This window comes from Eurosta solidaginis, chromosome 2 (genome assembly GCF_040869045.1).
Source record: "Eurosta solidaginis isolate ZX-2024a chromosome 2, ASM4086904v1, whole genome shotgun sequence".
In the NCBI taxonomy this organism is placed as follows: domain Eukaryota; kingdom Metazoa; phylum Arthropoda; class Insecta; order Diptera; family Tephritidae; genus Eurosta; species Eurosta solidaginis.
The window spans coordinates 130,624,043-130,651,033 of NC_090320.1; the positions used below are offsets into that span (position 1 = coordinate 130,624,043).

General features: G+C 35.7%; 1 protein-coding gene across 6 annotated transcripts in view; it reads right to left on the bottom strand.

The window, feature by feature from the left end:
- Ca-beta (Ca2+-channel-protein-beta-subunit) overlaps window positions 1-26,991 on the bottom strand; it is a 1,568,477-nt gene that overhangs the window by 719,711 nt on the left and 821,775 nt on the right. The window lies entirely within an intron of this gene.

A 26,991-nucleotide genomic window follows, 5' to 3' on the forward strand; every position in this document is an offset into this window, starting at 1 on the left:
GAATCGTTCACGTTGATATCTTTTGTCTTCGAAGGACATGATTTCTAACAACTATTGATAAGTTCACGAAAATGGCATCGGCGCACATCTTAACAGACAGAAATATGTGTACGGTCAAGGCAAAGCTGCAAGAACGGTTATCTTGGTTAGGGACTCCGGAAGTACTTATTTTTGATAACGAATTATATAACTCATTAGTAAAGCTGTTTTGTTGAGAAAATAATATATGCCCACACTTCACCACACCGCATAGTCACAAGTGAAATGCCGACGTTGAACGCTTGCACTCCACACTTCTGGAGCATATTCGAATTATTGATCGGGAAACGCCAATTTAGCTATTGACGAAGTTTTCACAAAGGCAGTTGGGTTTTACAACAACACGATCCATAATATGACAAATTTAAAACCAATGGACTCTATCAAAAATAATAATTTAAACTTTGAAAAAATACGTCAAACTATGTGCAAACATAATAAGTAAGGAAGGCTAAGTTCGGATGTAACCGAACATTACATACTCAGCTGAGAGCTTTGGAGACAAAATAAGGGAAAATCACCATTTAGCAAAATAAACCTAGGGTAACCCTGGATTGTGTTTGTATGACATAATGGAAGGTATAAAGAGTATTTTAAAAGGGAGTGCGCCGTAGTTCTATAGGTGGACGCCTTTTCGAGATATCGCCATAAACGTGGACCAGGGGTGACTCTAGAATGTGTTTGTACGATATGGGTATCAAACGAAAGGTGTTAATGATTATTTAAAACGTAGTGGGCCTTAGTTCTATAGGTGGACACCTTTTCGAGATATCGCAATAAGGGTGGACCAGGGGTGACTCTATAATGTGTTTGTACGATATGGGTATCAAATTAAAGGTATTAATGAGGGTTTTTAAAGGGAGTGGGCCTTAGTTGTATATATGAAGACGTTTTCGAGTTATCGACCAAAATGTGGACCAGGGTGACCCAGAACATCATCTGTCGGGTACCGCTAATTTTATTATATATATCATACCACGAACAGTATTCCTGCCAAGATTCCAAGGGCTTTTGATTTCGCCCTGCAGAACTTTTTATTTTCTTCTACTTAATATGGTAGGTGTCTCACCCATCTTACAAAGTTTTTTCTAAAGTTATATTTTGCGTCAATAAACCAATCCAATGGCGGCCGCCGTGGTGTGATGGTAGCGTGCTCCGCATACCACACCGTATGCCTTGGGTTCACACCCCGGACAAAGCAACATCAAAATTTTAGAAATAAGGTTTTTCAATTGGAAGAAAATTTTTGTAAGCAATTTGTAGGGAAAATCAAGAGGAGCACGTCGCAAATTGGAAGAGAAGCTCGGCCTTAGATCTCTTGGAGGTTATCGCGCCTTACAATTATTTTTTATTTCTTAAACAAATCCAATTACCATGTTTCATCTCTCTTTTCATATTTCGTACAGAATTATGGCATTTTTTTAATTTTTCGTACGTTTCGATATCGAAAAAGTGGGCGTGGTCATAGTCGAATTTCGGCCATTTTTTATACCAAGATAAAGTGAGTTCAGATAAGTACGCGAACTAAGTTTAGTAAAGATATATCGATTTTTGCTCAAGTTATCGTGTTAACGGCCGAGCGGAAGAACAGACGGTCGACTGTGTATAAAAACTGGGCGCGGCTTCAACCGATTTTGCCCATTTTCACGGAAAACGGTTATCGTCATAGAATCAATGCACCAACCAAATTTCACAAGGATTGGTAAATTTTTGTTCGACTTATGGCCTTACAAGTATTTTAGATTAATTAAATGAAAAGGGCGGAGCCACGCCCATTTTGAAATTTTCTTTTATTTTTGTATTTTGTTGCACCATATCATTACTGGAGTTGAATGTTGACATAATTTACTCATATACTGTAAAGATATATATATATTTTTTTAAATTTGATTAAAAAAAAATTGTTTTTAAGTGGGCGTGTTCGTCATCCGATTTTGCTAATTTTTATTTAGCACACATACAGTAATAGGAGTAACGTGCCTGCCAAATTTCGTCATGATATCTTCAACGACTGCCTTCTTTTTAAAGTGGGCGCTGCCACGCCCATTGTCCAAAATTTTACTAAATTTCTATTTTGCGTCATAAGGTCAACGCATCTACCAAGCTTCATCGCTTTATCGGTCTTTGGTAATGAATTATCGCACTTTATCGGTTTTTCGAAATTTTCGATAACAAAAGAATGGGCGTGGTTGTAGTCCGATTTCGTTCAATTTAAATAGCGATCTGATATGAGCGCCCAGGAACCTACATACCAAATTTCATCAAGATACCTCAAAATTTAATTAAGTTATCTTGTTTACGGACGGACGGACATGGTTGAATGAATTCCTTTTTTCGCCCAGATCATTTTGATATTTAGAAGTCCATATCTATCTCGATTAGTTTATGCCGTTACGGACTACCGTTATGCGAACAAAGTTAATATAATCTGTGAGCTCTGCTCAGATGAGTATAAAAATGCTATTTACATTTATAACTTGAAAAGGGAAATCATACCCAATTTTGATTATAAAAATATGTTCAGAAAGATTCCTGAAGCAGAAAGAAATAAGGTTGCGAAACGATTCGGTAATTTACCAAATACGTTATCCTAACAAACTTGATATAGAACAAATGAAAAGACCACTGAAAGTATTCACTTAGTAAATATATGTAACAAAAAAAAAAAAAACAAAAAAAAAAAATGTATGTTCAAACTGCAGTAGCGTTAATGAGTGCTTAATTATTATCTTATTATTATACATTATTACTTACGTAATGTAAGATACATACTTATAACGCATTATTAAAATTAATAATTATAATTCGATGGGACTCGAATTTTACAAGTCCAGACAAGTTATGTATTTACACATGTACACATCATATACCTGAACTTAGTAAATAAGTTATGTATTCATGTACCTATAATTTTCTACGTATTATGTTAGAGGGAAAGAGACCCTTTCCTCATTCTGAAGCAAACAATAAAAGCATAAGGACATACAGCTACATCTAATTCTACACATGGATTTGCATTTATTAAAAATAAAGAAATATTAATTTTCCAAAAGTTATTTCAAGAGCAAGTTTCTATTTTTATTTACACATGTACCATACAATCCTAATGCTCTAAAAACTTTGTCTTAAAAAGTTAAGACCTAAAAACGAAAAAAATGTGTACGATATATCCCGTACCAACCGTGGAATGCTCCAGTAGCAATTATTGTAAAGAACATTATCTGAGCACTCCCTAAACATTTAACTAACTAACAAATTAACCAGATCGCCCTTTTCGTTCTGGCAGGAATTTGACCCAGGTTGGAAGCCTTTCACCAAATTTTCGCTAATATATAACATTTTTCCGATACTCAGTGCCGTATTTTTCGATCGGGTGACAGCCATGTATCTTTATGGATCTTTAAATGTTAAAACTTTGAGCTGGATATAAAAATATTTCGGGAAATAGCGCAGTCGATCGACTCACTCCATTTACTAATGTCTGAAATTTCTGGCTAAATGTATTTTTAGGAACAATATACATTTTTTCATCAGCAAATACATGGAAAGAGGCTGTAGAGACTACAGATCTCGAACTTGTACGTGTGTTCTATATGTGTATATTTCATCTTTATATAGAAAGTGGGCGTATTAATCAACCGGTTTTGTGATTCTTGTCTAGGACACTTCTATTTTGAAAACTAAAGATGGTTAAAATTATATTACAACATATTAAACCGTTTTTAAAGTCGATGCAAAGATTTTCAAAAGATTCGAGCGGCCTTAGTAGGCGTAGCCACGCGCTGTTTTACATATAGTCAAATATACACCGAAAGGGTAAAATTCACCGAAATACGGGTCAATTCAATCGAAATTTCTGTCAATTTTTATCCATCGCGACAAGATGTTGAATCAACTGCGTAAATGACCGTTTTAGTAGTCAAACGAACAAAAAAAGTTGTTGCGACAGCTTAGTATGAAAGTACATATGTTGCCATATAAATAAATAAATGTAAGGCGCGATAACCTCCGAAGAGATTTTAGGCCGAACTTCTCTACCAATTTGCGTCGTGCTCCTTTTTAATTTTTCTTACAAATTGGCGGGACGCGACCTACTTGTTTTATGCCGACTCCGAACGGCTCCTGCAAGGCATATGAGTTTTCACTGAGAGAATTTCATGGCAGAAATATACTCGGAATGCTTGCCGAACACTGCCGAGGGGCGGCACCACTTTGACAATTTTTCTTCTAATTGAAAAAGCTTGTTTCTAAAATTTTGATGTTACTTTTCCCGGGGTGTGAACCCAGGGTCTTCGGTGTGGTAGGCGAAGCACGCTACCATCACACCACGGCGGCCGCTATATAAATACGTAAATATGTGAATACATAAATGCGCATGCTTGCTACATATACATATGTACATATGAATATAGATATGAAAATAGTAGTCACAAAACTGATTCTCAATTCTTTCAGTTGCAGCTCAGCTCATTCTCAATTTCTTCTCTCGCATGTAGTTGCCACAGTTGATTGTATCGAACAAAACTTGTAGTATAAATGTTTGACGTAACATTTTAAAAAGAGAACTTGTAAGTTATAGAAAAGTAAAGAATCAAATCGCAGGAAGGTAATGCACCACTGGTGTAACTTTACATGTAATTCGGCAAGTTTAATTTTCGTAACACTTTGAAACGGTTCCAAAACAACTCAAACTTTTATTTTGTCGGAAAGATCATCATTAAAAAAGGATGATTTTTTATTATCTTATTAGATTCGTTCGCGTGAGTGAAAATTCATAAAAACTGGAACAAAATGTTACTAACTTTGGAAAAATCCTGTTCGTTCAAGCAAAACTTTTGCAACAAGAGGGCGCAATTTTGCATTTCGCTTGGATGAGAAGTTGCAAAATTGTACCCGATAAATAGGTGTCCCCGTATCTCATAATTTTTTGCACAGTAAATTCAAAAAAGGGTTTTTTGTTTTGTATTGATAACTGAAAAACTAGTTTTTTATTGTTTTGTGTACGATATATCCCGTACCAACCGTGGAATGCTCCAGTAGCAATTATTGTAAAGAACATTATCTGAGCACTCCCTAAACATTTAACATTGATGTACTTGAGCATTCCGCTAATATCTCCGTATGCTTGTGCAGTCAAATTTAGCTTAAGTAACGCGTTTAGTTCTTGTGTTAATCCTGGAACATGGTTTGCGAATGGCCTGATTGCCTCAATTCTAGTCGACCACCTAGTGTCTGAAAGACTGTGAAGAGAGCTCGGTACATTTTTTTTTGAGGATGTCCCATCGTTATGGACTGCTGCTGAAGATAGTAAAACATTTTTGTACAACTCCGCAGAAAGTAATTGCAGCCGTACAACATTCTGCAGCATCAACACCACATAAATTGAGACTGTGGGTTGCACAAGGCGAGTAATTAGTATTCGAGTTTTTGTCGAAAATGTGACCTAGTGCTCCGTTGTAAGCTCCTTTCATATTGGCGCCGTTATCGTACCCTTGTGCACGACAACCTTTTAATGGAATTTCATGTTTACCTAAAGTATGGCAAATTAGATCAGCGATTTTCTGACCAGTTTTTTTTTTGGTTACAATTCACGAAAGCCAAAAACCGTTCTTGAATTGTAAAATTTGTTGCTTTCGAATTGAAACGGAGTTAGCGCAAAATGAACGTAGTCAACGTTATTAGCATCAGGCATAGCATCAACGATATTAGCAAAATTCTAGGCTTTTTTGCGTTGATCTAATATAGTTTCCCTCACGTGATTTGCATAAATTTCTATAAACTCGGATTATGAGATCTTAGATGCCCAAAAAATGTCCATTGTTTCGTTCACCAAGATATATACTTTCGCCTTTGAAAGCTAGGCCTCTTTTACCCAAAAATAAAATAATGGCCGAAATTCTATATAAAGTTTCTTTCCACTTTTGAGTTTCAGTGATTAGCTGTTCATTGATAAGTGTATCAATTGTAGTCTCCTTTTGAATTAGATTTTGTAAAGATCGCCATCGAATATAACATTTAATGTGATCTTGAGTATTTTCGTATGCTGGCAGTTTATCGTATAGCTTCTTCACACCTGCAATTTTGAATATCCGCCGGGACAACAAATTTTAGGTCGATTTAAAGTATTGGCGCTTAACAGACGACATGGTAGGCAATAAAAAGCAAAATTATTTCGTTGACTTCTTCAGATCGCAAAATCTCATTATTCACGGTACCGATATCGAAGTCATTTAAATAATGTGGACTTTGATACAGAGATGGTGGTATTGTTGGAAGACTTTTTGAATATGAACCTTCATCAGTGTCACCATGAAAACTTTACGATTTCGGATTCATGTAAACATATATTTTTGTTTGATGTTTTTATTGTCTCCTCACTGTTCGAAGGCCCAGGCAAAAATCATTATCAATATTCGCTGCTTTTGAAATTCGGCTTAAAACATGGAACAACTAAAGACCCTCCTGAATTTAAAAAAATGTCTTAGTACCTATAAAGCGCGGGCCCCCTGAGAAACACATTTTTGTTTGATGTTTTTATTGTCTCCTCAGTCCCAGGCAAAAAATCATTTTCAATATTCGTTGCTTTTGAAATTCGGCTTAAAATTAGCACACGGAACAACTAAAGACTCTCCTGAATTAAAAAAAAAATGTCTTAGTATATCTAAATCGCGGGCCCCCTGAGAAACCCCGGACCCGGTACGTGCTTCGCTACGTATACAGTGAAATATTAAATCAAACTCATTTATTACAAAAAAAAAGATATTTTATTATTTGCTAGCTATTTTAAAATTTAATCCAAAACATTTGGATAAACAATATTTTTTGTTTTTCCATTTTTTGCATGAATAAACAAACGGCTGGGGGTACCGACTCTGAAACGGGCAACATAAAGTTGGCTATGTGAAAAACATGATTCCTCCAAATTCACACCACAAGCATTAAGTGTTTGCCCTTGGGCTTTGTTGATGGACATCGCAAATGATAAACGCACAGGATATTGTAATCGTTTGAACTCAAATGGCATATCAGTTGGAATCATAGGGATACGCGGTATTAAACAAACTTTTCCTTTTGATTTACCAGTTAAGATCGTAGCTTCAATCAAATTAGGCAATACATTTTTCACTGCCAATCTGGTGCCATTACACAGTTTTGGTGGATTAATATTTCGCAATAATATAATCAAAGAACCCACTTTCAGATTCAAACAATGCGGTGGCATACCAGCCGGTTCTAATGAATTTAAAAATTCAGTTGGATAATTCATTGCCTCATCTTGATTCATAGCACTGTCAATTAATTTATATGTCGTGACTACACCTGGGAGTTTTGCTTGAATTTGAAAATTAATGGCATTGATATGAATGTTCTTCGGTGCTAAAATGGCGCGTTCTCTCAACCAATCATGGTTTCTGTAATTCTGAAGAATATTTGGAAAAACACATTCAATCAATTCATCTATCGATTTCGTAATTGTACAAAAATTGTTCAGTACAGTGATCAATCCGTTGGTTCTGTCCATTTGTATTTTGCCATCACCAATTTATAACAATTGTTTTGAAAACTCATGGGCAGCTGGATCATTTTGTAGGTGAATACGTATATTAATGTTCAGTGTCAATTTGTGTACATATCTCCAAAGAACTAATGACTTCAAACGGGCATTTATTTCATCAGCGGGATTTCATCGAGGTACGACAGGCAACGTTTGTCGAAAATCCCCTGACAGTAATATCAAAGCACCACCAAAAAGCTGTTGATTATCACGAAAATCTTGCATTGTTCGATTAAATGCTTCTAGTAATTTTTTATTCGCCATTGTACACTCATCCCATAAAATAATTGACGTTAATCGCAGAATTTCTTGAAATATTGCAAGTTGGAGTTTCAATCACCTGTACATTCAATGGCAATTTTAATGCAGAGTGTGCTGTCCGACCACCTTCTAATAATGTAGCAGCAATTCCCCAAGATGCAAGTGCCAACGCAATATTCTGTTCCGATCGAGTAGTCGCTAAAATCATTGATATGACGAACGTTTTGCCTGTACCACCAGGTGCATCAAAGAAATATAATCCACCTGCATTATTGGAAATGGCTTGCATGATTGTGTCATATACATGTTTTTGCTGAATATTTATTTTGGTTATATTCGATTGTACAAATAAACGCAATTCACTAGAATTGAATTCCTGCTCACGGTGCAATTCTCGATCCAACAGATCATGCATCTCACGATTTGGTGCGATCATACCCAATTGCACTAATGTTTTATTTGCAATCGTTAGACACATATCTTCAATTATTATCAAAGCTTCGTTGTACATTTCCAAAGTTATTAACAAATAAGGATTTCTTGCATGATTACGCATACGAATTAAAATATCTTCTGCAATATAATGTTTATATTTGTTCGATAATTCAGGTGGATTTGATGGCATACATGTTGATAATATAATGGCAAATAGCATTCGTATTTGTTGAAGATGAGCCGAAATAGATGAACCAAGAAGTGTTGAATCCCAATGTGCATCATCCTCCAACAGATGCGAAAGTTTGCATTCTTCACAGTATGTTTGACACAAGTGACTGTTCTCAATTCTTGAAATTATTTTGAGCCATTCATGTTAACTAATAACAATATCAAATAAAAATACTCAACATTGTTTGAATGTACTGTATATATTCTCCCAATTGCATCTGTTTGGAAAATGTTCCTTGCTTAGGTGTTTAAAATTTTTTCGAAGACAGATTCCATGTGTAATACTGAGGCACTTCAGAATATAACAAAGTTATCGCAAATGTATCAGTTTCGCATAATTTGAAAAAAACTGTTAACGTAGTTGCTGGTGGTTGTACTGCTCTTTCCAATATATTTGCTACATTAAAATAAACACGTTGGCCATTCTCAAGATGTACAGCCAAGCGAACAACCGCAGGCTGTCTTTCGTGCATTGGAAACGACACAATCCTCCAGACAGCTTCATTGCTACTAATATAGCGCCCCATTTGATACTGAGTAATTTCAGCATTTGTATTATCAGCAGCAACGCCGAAAATTGCCATATCGCTCCCCTTATTTACATACTTGCAAATATATTTAATGGATTTGACAGAATTACAATATTCCACATTTTATGAGCATTGAATATTTTCGATAATAACGGACAATACGGAACCACCCAATTATTGTCAACATCAACTTCCTCGTTATGCATTCTAATGGTTGTCGTTTTGCCATTATCATTAGGTGATCTACGTCGATACAACGGATATCCGTCATTGCCCGTTATTGTGTCTGAAGTAAATTGCCGGCCGATCATATTTTCGTACATAACACATTGCGTCTTGTGCATATTCGTTCATATTCCAAGGGCTACCAATATACGAAGATGGCAATATTGTTAAACGTCCGATGTCATTAATATTAGCATGATTCGCTATCGCATCTTGCAAATGAATATATTGTTCAGATCTTAATTTAGCTTGGTTGAAACGAATAAACACGTTCTGTTTCTATTCTGGCATACATATCAACGATGTACTGATGATATAGTTTACCACATCTCAAGATATAATTTTGTTCTTGTGGTCGAACCATCAATCGATACGAATAAAAATTCATGGCACTAACTTTTTTCTGTACATGTAGACCTGAAAATAAGTGCAAAATGTGACTTAAGAAATTTATACAAATGATGAAATGTTAACACACTGAAAATATTATTTACCTGTTCGTGGATCAATCATTGGTATATTGATATTGTAGCCATCGTCACCTTTCCAATGCAATATTTGGTATTGTAATGCTTCGTAACTACGATGAAGTTCCGAAACACTTTGCAATTGCTCATTTCTGCGATGAAGTATAATATCACGGGATTGAAACTGATCACCAAGAATTACAATTGCAACCTCATCAATTGACGGTGCATTGAATCGCCTTTCATGCTCTCCAAAAGATGTTCTATCAGCCCTTATTACGGTTTTATGATTATCAGATGGCATACGATCGAGAGCAATTTTGAACAATTGAACTAATGCGTTATGCTGATGGAAAAACCTTTGTAGCTCACAAATAATCTCGTCTTGTATTCAAAGCAATTGCACAACGTTCATCCAATTCACGATTTTCATCACCAATAAAATAAATTTGCAAAAATTTGTAATCAGCGTCGGGGTATGGCAATAACGAACCAGCTAGAGTAAATTTGGCCCTGAATCTTCAATATATATGCAATTTTAGGTATATGTTGCATAATAATTTTTAAAACTATAGAATACTTTTATGATTCAGATTGAATGGGGCAATCCTGTTTAAGTATTTACCTTAAACGTCGGCATAAAATTATCTCTATTAATGTTAGTAGCACCAAAAGGAGTTATTTGAAATGCCGAATTGTATTGTTGGATATGATTCAAAACGTGCTTCGAATTTTCAGCAGTCCCAAAAATTAATGAAGACAATGGTTCGGGTGGAGTTTCTAATGCTGGCAATCTCACTTTGCCATTAGCACAACACATGCCGGGTGTTTCACTTGGAAATTTAGCCGCATCACAATGTGAACATATTACGTCCATTATTCCAATATATCCGTACACACTGTAATCAATCTGACTGTTGTAATTAGAAGCAGCACGCATAATTTCAGGTACAACAGATCTATTTCGTGCATTACGTTCACGCTGCGATGCATTAGCTTGTGCTCGTTCATCTGGAGTCTGTGATCGCCTTTGTAATGCCGCAGCATTTGCATGACGCGTTCGGCGACCTTTATTTCCTCGTGTGGGTCGTGGCATTTTTATTTCAATTAAAAAAGAATAAATTAAATTTTAAAAAATGTCTACATTAATAGTCGTACACCATATGTTTTTTCCAATAAGGAAACACACATGCATTCATGTAATTCACTTCAACAGTTCAAAACTTACCGTTTTTTGCTCGGAAATTCAATAATTATTAAACAAAAACACTACTTGCACCTTTATGTAATAATTTGCACCGCAGTAATTTCGGACACTACTGAACGCATTGGTCTGCTTCGTTTATTCTGTTAACGAATGGTGTTGAGGCCAAAGAAAACGCCCCAGCGATGTTTACACTCCAATATCATTTATTCTCCTAATTTGAATTTTCTTAATGCTAAGAGCCAAAGCTCTATATACCTATCTATACAAAATATTCATGTATTTCTCTATGCAAAAAAAAATGCACCGTAATATTGTTTGATGTCTTTTCAAAGCCTACTTTGTTTGTCGATTTCCCTGCTACATACATACATGGTGATATAAATATAATGCAAGTAAGTTTGTAGGTGGGAATAATAAGTAAGATAGTTAAGAAAGTACATAAATTTTCAGAGCGAAAGAGCGTAGCTAACTAGGTAACAAATCGTTTAGTAAATGATTAAACTATTATTCATGTACGTATGTTAATATGAAACAAGTAAGGAAGGCTAAGTTCGGGTGTAACCGAACATTACATACTCAGTTGAGAGCTATGGAGACAAAATAAGGAAAATCACCATGTAGGAAAATGAACCTAGGGTAACCCAGGAATGTGGTTGTATGACATGTGTATCAAATGGAAGGTATTAAAGAGTATTTTAAGAGAGAGTAGGCCATAGTTCTATAGATGGACGCCATTTAGGGATATCGCCATAAAGGTGGACCAGGGCTGACTCTAGAATGTGTTTGTACGATATGGGTATCAAATGAAAGGTTATAATGAGTATTTTAAAAGGGAATGGGCTTTAGTTCTATAGGTGAACGCCTTTTCGAGAAATCGCCATAAAGGTGGACCAGGGGTGACTCTAGAATATGTTTGTACGATATGGGTATCAAATGAAAGCTGTTAATGAGTATTTTGAAAAGGAGTGATCCTTAGTTCCCTAGGTGGACGCCGTTTCGAGATATCGCCATATAGGTGGACCAGGGGTGTCTCTAGTTGTACGATATGGGAATCAAATGAAAGGTGTTACTGAGCATTTTAAGAGGGAGTGGGCATTAGGTCTATAGGTGGACGCCTTTTCGAGATATCGCCATTAGGGTGGGCCAGGGGTGACTCTAGAATGTGTTTGTACGATATGGGTATCAAATGAAAGGTGGTAATGAGTATTTTAAAAGGGAGTAATCCTTAGTTCTATAGGTGAACGCCTTTTCGAGATATCGCCATAAAGGTGGACCAAGGGTGACTCTAGAATATTTGTACGAGATGGGTATCAAACGAAAGGTGTTACTGAGCATTTTAAGGGGGAGTTGGCATTAGGTCTATAGGTGGACGCCTTTTCGAGATATCGCCATTAGGGTGGGCCAGGGGTGACTCTAGAATGTTTATACGATATGGGTATCAAACGAAAGGTGTTACTGAGCATTTTAAGAGGGAGTGGGCATTAGGTCTATAGGTGGACGCCTTTTCGAGATATCGCCATTAGGGTGGGCCAGGGTGACTCTAGAATGTGTTTGTACGATATGGGTATCAAATGAAAGGTGGTAATGAGTATTTTAAAAGGGAGAAATCCTTAGTTCTATAGGTGGACGCCTTTTCGAGATATCGTCATAAAGGTGGACCAAGGGTGACTCTAGAATGTTTGTAAGATATGGGTATCAAACGAAAGGTGTTACTGAGCATTTTAAGAGGGAGTGGGCATTAGGTCTATAGGAGGACGCCTCTTCGAGATATCGCCATTAGGGTGGGCCAGGGGTGACTCTAGAATGTTTGTACGATATGGGTATCAAACGAAAGGTGTTACTGAGCATTTTAAGAGGGAGTGGACATTAGGTCTATAGGTGGACGCCTTTTCGAGATATCGCCATTAGGGTGGCCCAGGGGTGACTCTAGAATGTTTGTACGATATGGGTATCAAACGAAAGGTGTTACTGAGCATTTTAAGAGGGAGTGGGCATTAGGTCTATAGGTGGACGCCTTTTCGAGATATCGCCATTAGGGTGGGCCAGGGGTGACTCTAGAATGTGTTTGTACGATATGGGTATCAAATTAAAGGTATTAATGAGGGTTTTAAAAGCGAGTGGCCCTTAGACGTATATGTGAAGGCGTTCTCGCGATATCGACCAAAATGTGGACCAGGTGATCCAGAAAATCATCTGTCGGGTACTGCTAATTTATTTATATATGCAATACCACTAACAGTATTCCTGCCAAGATTCCAAGGGCTGTTGATTTCGCCTTGTAGAACTTTTTCATTTTCTTCTACTTACAAAGTTTTTTCCAAAGTTATATTTTGCGTCAATAAACCAATCCAGTTACCATGTTTCCTCCCTTTTTTCGTATTTGGTATAGAATTATGGTATTTTTTCATTTTTCGTAATTTTCGATATCGAGAAAGTGGGCGTGGTTATGGTCGGATTTCGGCCATTTTTTATACCAAGATAAAGTGAGTTCAGGTAAGTACGTGGGCTAAGTTTAGTAAAGATACATCGGTTTTTGCTCAAGTTATTGTGTTAATGGCCGAGCGGAAGGACAGACGGTGGACTGTGTATAAAAACTGGGCGTGGCTTCCACCGATTTCGCCCATTTTCACAGAGAACAGTTACCGTCATAGAATCTATGCTCCTACCAAATTTTAGAAGGATTGGTAAATTTTTGTTCGACTTATGGCATTAAAAGTATTCTAGACAAACTAAATGAAAATGGGCGGAGCCACGCCCATTTTGAAATTTTCTTTTATTTTTGTATCTTGTTGCATCATATCATTACTGGAGTTGAATTTTGACTTAATTTACTTATATACAGTAAAGATATTAAATTTTTTGTTAAAATTTGAATTAAAAAAAATTCTTCATCCAATTTTGCTAATTTTTATTTAGCACATATATAGTAGTAGTAGTAACGTTCCTGCCAAATTTCATCATGATATCTTCAACGACTGCCAAATTACAGCTTGCAAAACTTTTAAATTACCTTCTTGTAAAAGTGGGTGGTGCCACGCCCATTGTCCAAAATCTTACTAATTTTCTATTCTGCGTCATAACGTCAACCCATCTACCAAGTTTCATCGCTTTAACCGCATTTGGCAATGAATTATCGCATTTTTTCTGTTTTTCGAAATTTTCGATATCGAAAAAGTGGGCGTGGTTATAGTTCGATATCGTTCATTTTAAATAGCGATCTGAGATGAGTGCTTAGGAACCTACATACCAAATTTCATCAAGATACCTCAAAATTTACTCAAGTTATCGTGTTAACGGACGGACGGACGGACATGGCTCAATCAAATTTTTTTTCGATCCTGATTATTTTGATATATGGAAGTCTATATCTATCTCGATTCCTTTATATATGTACAACCAACCGTTATCCAATCAAACTTAATATACTCTGTGAGCTCTGCTCAACTGAGTATAAACATATAATCCGCTGGCTAAGTGGCATGAATCTGACCAAACAAATTGGTTTTTGGTGTGTTTTTCAAATTAATTTCACCATACATTGAGCACTTTTCAGCGCCCTCAGGTAAAAAGATTATATTGTTATGTGATTGAATATACCATTTTAACTGGTTGTAGTACATAAGAATGCAATCTCTTAACCTGAAGGCGAGTTCCCAGTTGGTCTATATCTCGAGTCCTTAGTTACCCAGCGAAAAGAAAAGCCCTCTTTTCATTAGCATTTATCAACAACTTACAATGGGTACTCATGTGGTTCAAACACATCCTAGGGTTATCCGGTTCCACGTTTTGGTCTATATCTCGAGACTCTAGTCACGGAGGGCATGAAAATTAATCTATACTATAGCAATCATCAACAGCTCCCATTTGCTACCCATATTATACAAACACATCCTAAAGTTATCCATATCCAGGTTTTGGTCTATATCTCGAGACCATAGTCATGGCGGGGCATGATAAATAATCTATACTATAGCAATCATCAACAGCTCCCATTAGCTACTCATATTGTACAAACACATCCTAAAGTTATCCGGGTCCACGTTTTGGTCTATATCTCGAGACCCTAGTCATGGAGCGGCAAAAAAATACTCTATACTATAGAATTCATCAACAGCTTCCATTTGATACCCATATTGTACACACATTCTAGGGTTACCCGGGTCCACGTTTTGGCCTATATCTCGAGACCCTGGTATCCGATTCTCAAAGTTTCAAAACACAAACCATCTACTGAATAGTCAGAACAAAGTCTAAAAATTTGGTTTGAATAGGTGAGCCCGTTCTTGAGTTATAAAATCACAACGAAAAATTGCATTCATTTTTATATATATTTAGATATACATATATTTTTTTTGCAATTTCAGCCACATTTTAACAGCTAGAATCTTCAAATTTCACCAAATGCTTACGTGATAGCATATATTGTTGTCTGAAAAAATCATTGAGATCGGTGGTATACATAGTATATATCTCATACAACCGATTGTTCAGATAAGAAACTTTGCGATATTTCTGCCCTATTTTACCAGCTAGAAGCTTCAAATTTCACCAAATGCTTATGTATATAGCATATATTGTTGTCTGAAGAAATCATAGAGATCGGTGGTATATATATTATATACCGCATATAAACTGTCATTTCTGCCCCTTTTTTACGGCTAAAGGCTTCAAAATTCATCAAATTTCATCAAATAGTTACGCTTACGTCATATATTGTTGAAATACGTAATTCGCAGTCATAGTTTTTACATGCAGACCACAAAAAACGTGAAGCTTTGCATCCTCACACAAAGTACCTTCCTATTTTTATACCTTTCATGAAAATGAAATGGTATATTAATTCGTCACGAATCCCAAAATTGTAAGTCCTTAAAGGAAAATAGATAGACCCACCATTAAGTATACCGAAATAATCAGGATGTAGAACTTAGTTGATTTAGCCATGCCCGTCTCTCCGTGTGTCCGTCTATCTGTTTGAACGCAAACTAGTCCCTCAATTTTTGAGATATCTTGATAAAATTTGGTGAGCGGGTGTATTTGGGTGTACGATTAGACATTTGTCGGAACCGACCGGATCGGGCCACTATAGCATATATCCTCCATACAACCGATTTTTCAGAAAAAGAGGATTTTTTTCACATCTTCCTCAATTTATCAGATTGAAGCTTCAAACTTCACCATATACTTTCGTATATTGCACATATTGTTGTCTGCAAAAATTGATCAGATTAAGAAAATTCAAATTAGGAGAATAAATGACAGAACCCTAGGATGTGTTTGAACCAATGAGTATCCATTGTAAGTTGTTGATAAATGCTAATGAAAAGAGGGCTTTTCTTTTCGCTGGGTAACTGAGGACTCGAGATATAGACCAATTGGAACTCGCCTTCGGGTTAAGAGATTGCATTCTTATGTACTACAACCAGTTAAAATGGTATATTTGATCACATAACAATACAGTTTTTACCTAAACCCGCTGAAAAGCGCTCAATTTATTGTGAAATTATTTTGAAAAACACACCAAAAACCCATTTGTTTGGTCATTCATCCCACTTAGCCAGCGGATTATACGTTTTCATATTAACATGCATACATCAATAATAGTTTAATCATTTACTAAACGATTCGTTACCTACTTAGCTACACTTTTTCGCTCTCAAAATTTATGTACTTTCGTCTTAACTAGCTTACTTATTATTCCCACCTACAAACTTACGTGCATTATATGTATATCAACATGTATGTATGTAGCAGGCAGATCGACAAAAAAAGTAGGCTTTGAAAAGACATCGAACAATATTACGGTGCATTTTTTTGCATAGAGAAATACATGAATATTTTGTATAGATAGGTATATAGAGCTTTGGCTCTTATACTAGGTACAAACACACGCCATATTGGCAATTTATACCATTTGGGCAATTTATTACGCAATTTATCATATAATAAATTGTAATAACAAATTGCCAATTTAAAAAAAATTGCGTAATAAATTGTTTCAAACTGTAAATACAACCTTGTAAAGTGTGTTTATTGAGTAGATTTAAACGTCAGCTGCGCATGGCTCAACTATATGGTTGGCTCATCTCATCAGCTGATATTATTTTTTTCATTTCACTGGAGTAGGAATTGTCAAAAGAGGATGGCAAACTCAAAATGAAACCAAAACATTGAACACATTATCTTACAACACACAAAAATTTTAAAGTTTTATGTTTTCATTCCATTCCATTCACCTAATTCCAACACGCACATTTTGACATTCTGAGCACAGGTATGTTGTTGCTGTAGAGATGAGCCAACCGGCCATCAAATTACTATTGTGTAAGCTAAATTGAGTTGTATGAACACCACTCAATTTGAATTGATATTGCCTCAATTTATTTTTCTGCTTCAACATAGCATTAGCATTAACAAAATTCAAATTAGGAGAATAAATGACATTGGAGTGTAAACATCGTTGGAGCGTTTTCTTTGGGCTCAACACCATTCGTTAGCAGAATAAACGAAGCACCCCAATACGTTCAGTAGTGTCCGAAATTACAGCGGTGCAAATTATTACATAAAAATGCAAATAGTGTTTTTGTTTAATAATTATTGAAGTTTGTGTGAATTTGTGAAAAGAAGAAATATAGCGCAAAGCGAATTTCCGAGCAAAAAACGGTAAGTTTTGAACTGTTGAAGTGAATTACACGAATGCATGTATGTTTCCTTATTTGAAAAAACATATGGTGTACCACTATTAATACAGACATTTTTTAAAATTTAATTTATTCTTTTTTAATTGAAAGAAAAATGCCACGACCCACAATAGGAAATATAGGTCGCCGAACGCGTCATGCAAATGCTGCGGCATTACAAAGGCGATCACAGACTCCAGATGAACGAGCACAAACTAGTGCATCGCAGCGTGAACGTAATGCACGAAATATATAAAATTTGAATTAAAAAAAATTTTTTTTTAAAAAGTGGGCGTGTTCTTCATCCAATTTTGCTAATTTTTATTTAGCACATATATAGTAATAGTAGTAACGTTCCTGCCAAATTTCATCATGATATCTTCAACGACTGCCAAATTACAGCTTGCAAAACTTTTAAATTACCTTCTTGTAAAAGTGGGTGGTGCCACGCCCATTGTCCAAAATCTTACTAATTTTCTATTCTGCGTCATAACGTCAACCCATCTACCAAGTTTCATCGCTTTAACCGCATTTGGCAATGAATTATCGCATTTTTTCTGTTTTTCGAAATTTTCGATATCGAAAAAGTGGGCGTGGTTATAGTTCGATATCGTTCATTTTAAATAGCGATCTGAGATGAGTGCTTAGGAACCTACATACCAAATTTCATCAAGATACCTCAAAATTTACTCAAGTTATCGTGTTAACGGACGGACGGACGGACATGGCTCAATCAAATTTTTTTTCGATCCTGATTATTTTGATATATGGAAGTCTATATCTATCTCGATTCCTTTATATATGTACAACCAACCGTTATCCAATCAAACTTAATATACTCTGTGAGCTCTGCTCAACTGAGTATAAACATATAATCCGCTGGCTAAGTGGCATGAATCTGACCAAACAAATTGGTTTTTGGTGTGTTTTTCAAATTAATTTCACCATACATTGAGCACTTTTCAGCGCCCTCAGGTAAAAAGATTATATTGTTATGTGATTGAATATACCATTTTAACTGGTTGTAGTACATAAGAATGCAATCTCTTAACCTGAAGGCGAGTTCCCAGTTGGTCTATATCTCGAGTCCTTAGTTACCCAGCGAAAAGAAAAGCCCTCTTTTCATTAGCATTTATCAACAACTTACAATGGGTACTCATGTGGTTCAAACACATCCTAGGGTTATCCGGTTCCACGTTTTGGTCTATATCTCGAGACTCTAGTCACGGAGGGCATGAAAATTAATCTATACTATAGCAATCATCAACAGCTCCCATTTGCTACCCATATTATACAAACACATCCTAAAGTTATCCATATCCAGGTTTTGGTCTATATCTCGAGACCATAGTCATGGCGGGGCATGATAAATAATCTATACTATAGCAATCATCAACAGCTCCCATTAGCTACTCATATTGTACAAACACATCCTAAAGTTATCCGGGTCCACGTTTTGGTCTATATCTCGAGACCCTAGTCATGGAGCGGCAAAAAAATACTCTATACTATAGAATTCATCAACAGCTTCCATTTGATACCCATATTGTACACACATTCTAGGGTTACCCGGGTCCACGTTTTGGCCTATATCTCGAGACCCTGGTATCCGATTCTCAAAGTTTCAAAACACAAACCATCTACTGAATAGTCAGAACAAAGTCTAAAAATTTGGTTTGAATAGGTGAGCCCGTTCTTGAGTTATAAAATCACAACGAAAAATTGCATTCATTTTTATATATATTTAGATATACATATATTTTTTTTTGCAATTTCAGCCACATTTTAACAGCTAGAATCTTCAAATTTCACCAAATGCTTACGTGATAGCATATATTGTTGTCTGAAAAAATCATTGAGATCGGTGGTATACATAGTATATATCTCATACAACCGATTGTTCAGATAAGAAACTTTGCGATATTTCTGCCCTATTTTACCAGCTAGAAGCTTCAAATTTCACCAAATGCTTATGTATATAGCATATATTGTTGTCTGAAGAAATCATAGAGATCGGTGGTATATATATTATATACCGCATATAAACTGTTATTTCTGCCCCTTTTTTACGGCTAAAGGCTTCAAAATTCATCAAATTTCATCAAATAGTTACGCTTACGTCATATATTGTTGAAATACGTAATTCGCAGTCATAGTTTTTACATGCAGACCACAAAAAACGTGAAGCTTTGCATCCTCACACAAAGTACCTTCCTATTTTTATACCTTTCATGAAAATGAAATGGTATATTAATTCGTCACGAATCCCAAAATTGTAAGTCCTTAAAGGAAAATAGATAGACCCACCATTAAGTATACCGAAATAATCAGGATGAAGAACTTAGTTGATTTAGCCATGCCCGTCTCTCCGTGTGTCCGTCTATCTGTTTGAACGCAAACTAGTCCCTCAATTTTTGAGATATCTTGATAAAATTTGGTGAGCGGGTGTATTTGGGTGTACGATTAGACATTTGTCGGAACCGACCGGATCGGACCACTATAGCATATATCCTCCATACAACCGATTTTTCAGAAAAAGAGGATTTTTTTCACATCTTCCTCAATTTATCAGATTGAAGCTTCAAACTTCACCATATACTTTCGTATATTGCACATATTGTTGTCTGCAAAAATTGATCAGATTAAGAAAATTCAAATTAGGAGAATAAATGACACAACCCTAGGATGTGTTTGAACCAATGAGTATCCATTGTAAGTTGTTGATAAATGCTAATGAAAAGAGGGCTTTTCTTTTCGCTGGGTAACTGAGGACTCGAGGTATAGACCAATTGGAACTCGCCTTCGGGTTAAGAGATTGCATTCTTATGTACTACAACCAGTTAAAATGGTATATTTGATCACATAACAATACAGTTTTTACCTGAACCCGCTGAAAAGCGCTCAATTTATTGTGAAATTATTTTGGAAAACACACCAAAAACCCATTTGTTTGGTCATTCATCCCACTTAGCCAGCGGATTATACGTTTTCATATTAACATGCATACATCAATAATAGTTTAATCATTTACTAAACGATTTGTTACCTACTTAGCTACACTTTTTCGCTCTCAAAATTTATGTACTTTCGTCTTAACTAGCTTACTTATTATTCCCACCTACAAACTTACGAGCATTATATTTATATCAACATGTATGTATGTAGCAGGCAGATCGACAAAAAAAGTAGGCTTTGAAAAGACATCGAACAATATTACGGTGCATTTTTTTGCATAGAGAAATACATGAATATTTTGTATAGATAGGTATATAGAGCTTTGGCTCTTATACTAGGTACAAACACACGCCATATTGGCAATTTATACCATTTGGGCAATTTATTACGCAATTTATCATATAATAAATTGTAATAACAAATTGCCAATTTAAAAAAAATTGCGTAATAAATTGTTTCAAACTGTAAATACAACCTTGTAAAGTGTGTTTATTGAGTAGATTTAAACGTCAGCTGCGCATGGCTCAACTATATGGTTGGCTCATCTCATCAGCTGATATTATTTTTTTCATTTCACTGGAGTAGGAATTGTCAAAAGAGGATGGCAAACTCAAAATGAAACCAAAACATTGAACACATTATCTTACAACACACAAAAATTTTAAAGTTTTATGTTTTCATTCCATTCCATTCACCTAATTCCAACACGCACATTTTGACATTCTGAGCACAGGTATGTTGTTGCTGTAGAGATGAGCCAACCGGCCATCAAATTACTATTGTGTAAGCTAAATTGAGTTGTATGAACACCACTCAATTTGAATTGATATTGCCTCAATTTATTTTTCTGCTTGAACATAGCATTAGCATTAACAAAATTCAAATTAGGAGAATAAATGACATTGGAGTGTAAACATCGTTGGAGCGTTTTCTTTGGGCTCAACACCATTCGTTAGCAGAATAAACGAAGCACCCCAATACGTTCAGTAGTGTCCGAAATTACAGCGGTGCAAATTATTACATAAAAATGCAAATAGTGTTTTTGTTTAATAATTATTGAAGTTTGTGTGAATTTGTGAAAAGAAGAAATATAGCGCAAAGCGAATTTCCGAGCAAAAAACGGTAAGTTTTGAACTGTTGAAGTGAATTACACGAATGCATGTATGTTTCCTTATTTGAAAAAGCATATGGTGTACCACTATTAATACAGACATTTTTTAAAATTTAATTTATTCTTTTTTAATTGAAAGAAAAATGCCACGACCCACAATAGGAAATATAGGTCGCCGAACGCGTCATGCAAATGCTGCGGCATTACAAAGGCGATCACAGACTCCAGATGAACGAGCACAAACTAGTGCATCGCAGCGTGAACGTAATGCACGAAATATATCTGTTGTACCCGAAATTATGCGAGTTGCTTTTAATTACAACAGTCAGATTGATCATAGTATGTACGGATATATTGCAATAATGGACGCAATATGGCCACATTGTGATGCGGCTAAATTTCCAGGTGAAACACCCGGCATGTTTTGTGCTAATGGCAAAGTGAGATTGCCAGCGTTAGAAACTCCACCCGAACCATTGTCTTCATTAATTTTTGGGGCTTCTGAAAATTCGAAACACGTTTTGAGTCATATTCAACAATACAATTCGGCATTTCAAATGACCTCTTTGGTGCTACTAACATTATTAGAGATAATTTTATGCCAACGTTTAAGGTAAATACTTAAACAGGATTGTCCCAATCAATCTGAACCATAAAAGTATTCTATAGTTTTCAAAATTTATTATGCCACATATACCTAAAATTGCATACATGTTGCAGATTCAGGGCCAAATTTATCATCAAGCTGGTTCGTTATTGCCATACCTTGACGCTGATTGCAAATGTTTGCAAATTTATTTTATTGGTGATGAAAATAGTGAATTGGATCAACGTTGTGCAATTGCTTTGAATACAAGACCATACATTATTTGTGAGCTACAAAGGTTTTTGCATCAGCATAACGCATTAGTTCAATTGCTCAAAATTGATCTCGTTCGTATGCCATCTGATAATCCCAAAATCGTAATAAGGGCTGATAGGACACCTTTTGGAGAGCATGAAAGGCGATTCAATGCACCAACAATTGATGAGGTTGCAATTGTAATTCCTGCTGATCAGTTTCAATCCCGCGATATTATACTTCATCGCAAAAATGAGCAATTGCAACGTGTTTCGGAACTTCATCGTAGTTACGACGCATTACAATACCAAATATTGCATTGGAAAGGTGACGATGGCTACCATATCAATATACCAATGATTGATCCACGAACAGGTAAATAATATTTTCAGTATGTTGACATTTCATTATTTGTATAAATTCTTAAGTCACATTTTGCACTTATTTTCATGTCTACATTACAAAAAAAAAGTGAGTGCCATGAATTTTTTTTTCGTATCGATTGATGGTTCGCCCACAACAACAAAATTATATCTTGAGATTTGGTAAATTATATCATCAATACATCGTGGATATGTATGCCAAAATTGAAACAGAACGTGTTAATTTATTCGTTTCAGCCAAGCAAAATTAAGGCCTGAACAATATATTCATTTGCAAGATGCGATAGCGAATGATGCTAATATTAATGACATCGGACGTTTAACTATATTATCATCTTCGTATATTGGTAACCAACGGAATATGAACGAATATGTACAAGACGCAATGTGTTATGTACGAAAACACGGTCGTCCGGATCTGTTCATTACATTTACATGTAATCCGCAGTGGAATAACATCAAAAACAATTTATTTGCAGGACAGTCGACAACCGATCGTCATGACATTACTGCGCGTGTTTTTCGGCAAAACTGTAAAGCAATTATAGGTTTAATTGTGCAATTATATGTATTTGGGGAGGTGCGTTGCCATATGTACTCCATCGAATGGCAGAAAAGGGGATTGCCACACGCACATATGCTAATTTGGCTGGTACATAAAATAACTCCGGATCAAATCGATAACCTTATATCAGCTGAAATTCCTGATCACACTGCTGATCCTGAGTTATTTCAAGTTGTCGTTAAAAACATGATACATGGACCGTGCGGTGAACTAAATGTGAATTCACGATGTATGATTGATGAAAACGAAAAGATACCCAAGGCAATTTACTTCAGACACAATAACGAGCAATGACAAATATCCGTTGTATCGACGTAGATCACCTAATGATAATGGCAAAACGGCAACCATTAGAATGCATTACCAGGAAGTTGAATTTGATAATCGTTGGGTGGTTCCGTATTGTCCATTATTATCGAAAATATTCAATGCTCATATAAATGTGGAATATTGTAATTCTGTCAAATTCATTAAATATATTTGCAAGTATGTAAATAAAGAGAGCGATATGGCAATTTTCGGTGTTGCTGGTGATAATTCAAATGATGAAATTACTCAGTATCAAATTATGCGCTATATTAGTAGCAATGAAGCTGTCTGGAGGATTATGTCGTTTCCAATGCACGAAAGACATCCTACGGTTGTTCACTTGGCTGTACATCTTGAGAATGGCCAACGTGTTTATTTTAATGTAGCAAATGTATTGGAAAGAGCACCACAACCACCAGCAACTACGTTAACAGCTTTTTTCAAATTATGCGAAATTGATACATTTGCGATAACTTTGTTATATTCTGAAGTGCCTCAGTATTACGCATGGAATGTGTGTTCGAAAAAATTTCAAAGAAGTAAACAAGGAACAGCAGTTCACGGGCATCCTGGCATTTTCCAATTCAGTACATCCAAACAATGTTGAGTGTTTTTATTTGAGATTGTTATTAGTTAACGTGAATGGCCCAAAATCATTTCAAGAATTCAGAACAGTCAACAGTCATTTGTGTCAAACATACCGTGAAGCATGCCAACTTTTGCATTTGTTGGAGGATGATGCACATTAAGATTCAACACTTCATGATGCATCTATTTCGCCATTTTCCATTATATTATCAGCATGTATGCCATCAAATCCACTTGAATTATGGAACAAATATAAACATTATATTGCAGAAGATATTTTAATTCGTATTCGTCATCATGCAAGAAATCCTGATTTGTTGGTTACTTTGGAAATGTACAACGAAGCTTTGATAATAATTGAAGATATGTGTCTAACGATTGCAAATAAAACATTAGTACAATTGGGTATGATCGCACCAAATCGTGAGATGCATGATCTGTTTGATCGATAATTGCAACGTGAGCGGGAAAACAATTCTAATGACTTGTTTTTATTTGCACAATCGAAATAACCAAAATAAATATTCAGCAAAAACATGTATATGACATAATCATGCAAACCATTTCCAAAAATGCAGGTGGATTATATTTCTTGGATGCACCTGGTGGTACAGGCAAAACGTTCGTTATATCATTGATTTTAGCGACTATTCGATCGGACCAGAAAATTGCATTGGCACTTGCCTCTTCGGGAATTGCTGCTACATTAATAGAAGGTGGCCGGACAGCACACTCTGCATTAAAATTGCCACTGAATGTGATTGAAACTCCAGCTTGCAATATTTCAAGAAATTCTGCTATGGCAAAAGTTCTGCGATTAACGTTAATTATTTTATGGGACGAGTGTACAATGGCGAATAAAAAATTACTAGAAGCATTTAATCGAACAATGCGAGATTTACGTGGTAATCAACAGCTTTTTGGTGGTGCTTTGATATTACTGTCAGGGTATTTTCGACAAACATTGCCTGTCATACCTCGATCAACTCCTGCTGATGAAATAAATGCCTGTTTGAAGTCATCAGTTCTTTGGAGATATGTACAAAAATTGACACTGAACATTAATATACGTATTCACCTACAAAATGGTCCAGCTGCCCATGAGTTTTCAAAACAATTGTTAGAAATTGGTGATGGCAAAATACAAATCGAGAGAACCAACGGATTGATCACTGTACCGAACAATTTTTGTACAATTACGAAATCGATTGATGAATTGATTGAATGTGTTTTTCCAAATATTCTTCAGAATTACAGAATTCATGCTTGGTTGAGAGAACGCGCCATTTTAGCACCGAAGAACAGTCATATCAATGCCATTAATTTTCAAATTCAAGCAAAACTCCCAGGTATAGTCACGACATATAAATCAATTGACAGTGCTATGAATCAAGATGAGGCAATGAATTATCCAATTGAATTTTTAAATTCATCAGAACCGGCTGGTATGCCACCGCACTGTTTGAATCTGAAAGTGGGTTCTTTGATTATATTATTGCGAAATATTAATCCACCAAAACTGTGTAACGGCACCAGATTGGCAGTGAAAAATTTATTGCCTAATTTGATTGAAGCTACGATCTTAACTGGTAAATCAAAAGGAAAAGTTTGTTTAATACCGCGTATCCCTATGATTCCAACTGATATGCCATTTGAATTCAAACGATTACAATATCCTGTGCGTTTATCATTTGCGATGTCCATCAACAAAGCCCAAGGGCAAACACTTAACGTTTGTGGTGTGAATTTGGAGGAATCATGTTTTTCACATAGCCAACTTTATGTTGCCCGTTTCAGAGTCGGTACCCCCAGCCGTTTGTTTATTCATGCAAAAAATGGAAAAACAAAAAATATTGTTTATCCAAATGTTTTGGATTAAATTTTAAAATAGCTAGCAAATAATAAAATATCTTTTTTTTTGTAATAAATGAGTTTAATTTAATATTTCACTGTATACGTAGCGAAGGAAGTACCGGGCCGATAGTACTATATATATATACTATATATACCATTACATATATCACATATCTCTATGATTTTTAGACACAACAATAAATACTATATACGTAAGCAATCGGTGAAATTTGAAGCTTATAGCTGGTAAAATGTGGTAGAAATTGCGAAAAGTTTCTTATCTGAACAATCGGTTGTATGAGATATATACTATATATACCACCGATCTCTATGATTTTTTCAGACAACAATACCTGCTATATACGTAAGCATTCGTTGAAATTTGAAGCCTCTAGCTCTTAAAATAGGGCAGTAATTACGAAAAGTTTCTTATCTGAACAATCGGTTGTGGGGATATATGGTGAAGTTTGAAGCTTCAATCTAATAAATTGACGAAGATGTGACAAAAATCCCCTTTTTCTGAAAAATCGGTTGTATGGAGGATATAATCGGACGCCCAAGTACACCCACTCACCAAATTTTATCAAGATATATCAAAAATTGAGGGACTAGTTTGCATACAAACCGACAGACGGACAGACGGACATGGCTAAATCAGCTCAGCTCTTCATCCTGATTATTCCGGTATACTTAAAGATGGGTCTATCTATTTTCCTTTAAGGACTTACAATTTTGGGATTCGTGACGAAATTAAT